We start from the raw sequence: 4813 nt of genomic DNA, 5'->3' as shown, positions 1-4813 counted from the left end.
CTCTCCTCGCTCTCTTTCTCTCTCTCTCTCTCTCCTCTCTAAAAATGAATAAAAAAAAAAAAAAAAAAAAAGAATGAGGAGCTTCAACTATTCTATGAAGAATTTTGTCATCATCTGAGTGAATAGCAATGGCACAAAAGGTTCAGAATAGAATAATGTTGAGCCTGACCCCTGGTGGTGCAGCATTCCAGTCTCAACTTGGAATGCTGAGGTCGCAGATTCAACCTGGGGTTGTCCTGTCAAACCCCATAGGAGAAACAACAAGAGTTGATGATTCCTACTCTTCCTCCATGCCTTTCTCTCTTCTCTAAAGTCAATAAATAAAATCTTAAAAAAAAAGAATAATGTTGAGTTGAGAGGTAGAGTGGGTGAGTTGGTACTGGGAGCACAGATATGGTAGTTAAGTGATTTAAGAGTGGGGACTCTGGAGCTAGATTACCTTAGTTGGAAACTGACCGTGCTACTTATTAGCAGTCTCTATCTGTTCTTGTATTAAATAGAAATTATAATGACACTTGCCTTTCAAGATGATGGCTTTTATGAATATTAAATGAACTAATTTATGTCAAGAGTTTAGAATAGTGCATAGAATGAAGAAAGCACTAAATAAATGTTGGCTGTTATTTTTTTAGGAGCCTGCAATGATCTCAACACTGGACTGTCATGGTCTTCGTAACCATTCAAGACAGAGCTTTTCTTTGTTTTCTGTTAAAACTTTGTAGGTCTGTGGACAAGGAAGTGAATAAAAGCCCATTGTTAATTATAGGGGAAGAATGCCCATAGGTCATCGCCTTGAATTTGGAGGGTGAGTATGCACAGTATTCCTGAAATTGTTAATTCTCTTACTGCAGTTGGTATGTGGAATATCCAGTGGACAATGTGTTAGCATATGTGACAAGATCATGAGTTGTTTTCGTCACTTAGGGGAAGCAATTTGTTCTAAAGAAAGGAGTTTATAATGTCTGATTGCATTTTGGAAGAACCCCATATTTGTAGTAAGAAACAGCCATAATTTCAAAGAACTGAGAGTCAGGAAAAAATATCAGTAGGCTATTGTACAATCTAGACTGAGAAGCAAGTAGTACCTCAAATCTACTTTGATGTTCACCATGAGGAATATGAGTTTATGTAACAAAATGTCAACTCTTTTGTTCTTATTTTTCTCAGGATGGGACTAAGAGTGTACCATTAAATTCTTCACAGTAATAAAGGTTAAATTTGTTTGAATCAAGTCCCTATTCCCTACTCATAATACCATCTTCTGACTAAAACTGCCTCCTTTCAAAGAGCTGCTTCCCCACCCACATTTCCTTCAATCAATCATCTACACTCAAAAGCTCACATCCTTGCTTCCTATGGCAACTAATTATTCTTACAATTCATCTTCACAATCTCTGAGATCCATTTCCTCTTTCCTTTTCCAATGCTACTATTCTAACTTACCCTGTTTAATCTGACGGCCTGTAACTGATCTGATTTCACTTGATTGGAGATTGGCAATAAATTAAAAAATGGGCAGAGGACCTGAATAGACACTTCTCTAAAGAGGACACACAGATGGCCAACAGACATAGGAAAAGAACCTCAATGTCACTGGTTGTCAGAGAAATGCAAATTAAAACCACAATGAGATATTACTTCACATCTGTCAGAATGGCTATCATCAGTAAATCAACTAATGACAAGTGTTGGTGAGAATGTGGAGAAAAAGGAGCCCTTGTGCATTGTTAGTAGGAACGCAGACTGGTGCAGCCACTGTAGAAAACAGTATGGAGATTTCTCAAAACCTAAAAGATGAAACTGCCTTATGACACACCGATTCCACTTCTGGGAACTTATCCAAACTAACTCAAAATACTATTCCAAAAGAATATTTGCACCCCTATGTTCATTGCAGCATTACTTAAAAGCCAAGCTATGAAAGAAAACCAAGTGCACATCAATAAATGAGTGGATAAAGAAGGGGTGGTAGTCCTGATCAGATAGATTGGTTGACTAGAGCATGGACCTGATATGCAAAGGTTGCAGGTTCAATCCCTAGGGGCACAGACAGGAATAGATAGATGTTTCTGTCTCTCTCCTTTGTCCCTCTCTCCTCACTATCCAGGCACAAATAAACTTTGACGGCCTCTTTCAGCACAGGTCCCAAGTTTCATAAAAATTGGCTCAGAAAGTTCTAACCGTGAAGGAACAAAATATTTTCTTTCCACCCCAAGCTGTCCTTTAAAGAAAGTCTTCAAAATTGTAACTACTAAAGCTAATAAAAAATTTTAAAATAAGAGATTTTGTAATAGTTTTCCAGTGAGTCTTTATAATCCCAACTATCCTCCACACACCATCTCTTCCTGAAGGAAAAGTGTTAGGGCTCCACCTACTCTTCCTTTTGCCCAGGTTACTAGTAGAAGAGACAACCAATAATTCATAAAACCAATGGCTTCATAAAAAAAAAAAAAAAAAGGTTTAGCCTGTGGTGCTACAGTGGATACAGCATTGACCTGGAACACTGAGGTCGCCAGTTTGAAACTCTGGGCTTGCCCAATCAAGGTACATAGGACAAGCAACAAGCAAGCACTGAACAACTAAGTTGAAGCAACTATACTTCTTGCTTCCCCCACCCCTCCCTGTAAAATCAATAAATAAAATCTTAATAAAAATAAATGAAAGAAAAGGTTTTGTGGTAAGTGTACATAACTTGAGACTACCATATTTGTTTTTGACTATATAATAATGCCAATCTAGTATACTTTTAACATCAATACTATAAAGGGAAATTTTGCTGTTATGCTATTTAATAATAATAAAAAAATCTATGAAAAGTAAACTTTATGGTCTTTTTGATGAAAATCAGAATAGGTTTTAATATTTATATGTTGTCAGTTACAGTAACTGTAACTGGCTAGGGTACTAAATTTTAGAAACTTATGATAATTTCGTAAGAATTATTCCAGTACCATTATTTCTGTAGTGCTATTTAAACATTATTCTTCACATAAAATGGTTATAAAATGTTATGTCTATATTGACAATAAAAAACAAAATGCAGCATAGGAGGGAATTTTTAGTTTTAGTCTTTGCTAATCTTATAAGAACTTTTCAGACTCAGATATATATATATAGGTTTCAACCAATGTGCAAAGGGAGATATTGACAGAGATATGTTCATATTTGAGATTAGCCAGTAAATGTATACATTAACCAGACGAGTTAATGTTCATTCTTTTTTTTTTTTTTTTTTTTTTTGTATTTTTCTGAAGCTGGAAACGGGGAGAGACAGTCAGACAGACTCCCGCATGCGCCAGACCAGGATCCACCCAGCACGCCCACCAGGGGGCGATGCTCTGCCCCTCCGGGGGCGTCGCTCTGCCGCGACCAGAGCCACTCTAGCGCCTGGGGCCGAGGCCAAGGAGCCATCCCCAGCGCCCAGGCCATCCCTGCTCCAATGGAGCCTCGGCTGCGGGAGGGGAAGAGAGAGACAGAGAGGAAGGAGGGGGTGGGGGTGGAGAAGCAAATGGGCGCTTCTCCTATGTGCCCTGGCCGGGAATCGAACCCGGGTCCCCCGCATGCCAGGCCGACGCTCTACCGCTGAGCCAACCGGCCAAGGCCTAATGTTCATTCTTGAAGGAAGAGTTTATGAAGATCAATCAGTAAAGAAAAACAAAAAAAAAAAAAATAGGTAGTATTTTCTAATACTATTGATTTACAATAAACAGATCCTCAGATTCAGGTAGATCATTTGTTAGATGCCCCCATAATCAATGTATGCAACATAGTTGTACATAGCCATTAATAAGTCATTTTGGACATGCATTACAAGCATGTATCCAAATAACCAGATGACTACAATTTAAAATAACTGTTCATTTCTAGAGCAAATGCAGCTGCTGGCATTCACCTCATAGAGGCTTACAATATATTTTCAAACTTCAGTCATTAAAGATTTGAAGACATCAAAATATGCTTGAAAGTATGTATAATTTGTAATAATATGAATCAGAAAGAAATAAAAGGTAGTTATGGCAATGTGAGCAATACATAATCCAAAAATTAAAAGTCAAAATTCATTTCACATGTGAGTTAAATGGGTTTTTTTCTTTATTCAAGTAAACATTTTGATTATAATACATGATAATGGACAACTCATATGACAAAGCACTGTAGTCTATTGTTTGGTGTAGCCTGATTTTCCAGGTGATTTCTTCAGGATCTGACATCAATGCCCAACATAGTCTCTCCAATGGCAACACGTGCGTTCTAGAGGCCACCGCCTCTCTTTCTTCAGATGCTCAGTGCCATTTTCTCCCACCTATTTTTTTCTGCAATTATTTATAAAAAAACCTCACTCTAAAATGCAACCTATGTTATAAAATTAACAAAATCGGGAGTTGGTATATATATTTTCCACAAAAATGAAATTTTTAAGTAAGACTACTTAGTTTCTCTTTTTCTCCAATTTTTGAAGGATTTATATAATCTTGAAATAGAGTAGTAAACAACAAAAAATATGTACGTTATATGCTGGAAATTGCTGAAGTACTGAAAAGCTTAATTCTCCTGGGATAGCAATTCTCTACTGGAAACTGTAGCTTACAGGCAGAAGAGTGTGTTCTAATACGTGGAAATACAGTACCTGATTTGGTATAAAGGAATTGTGAGATTTTTTTCTCACTAAAGTGCTTAATTAAGAAACATTCTTCCACCATATGATTTAATCTGTTAAAGGCACAAAATGTCTTTGTCTCTCTCCCTAAAGCATTTTTTTAAATTACAGTATCTTTCACTTAAACTTTACTTTAATCTGAAAGCTTTACTGTTT

The sequence above is a fragment of the Saccopteryx leptura genome, chromosome 2 (assembly GCF_036850995.1).
Source record: "Saccopteryx leptura isolate mSacLep1 chromosome 2, mSacLep1_pri_phased_curated, whole genome shotgun sequence".
Classification (NCBI taxonomy): Eukaryota; Metazoa; Chordata; class Mammalia; order Chiroptera; family Emballonuridae; genus Saccopteryx; species Saccopteryx leptura.
Note: the sequence above shows the minus strand (reverse complement) of the source record.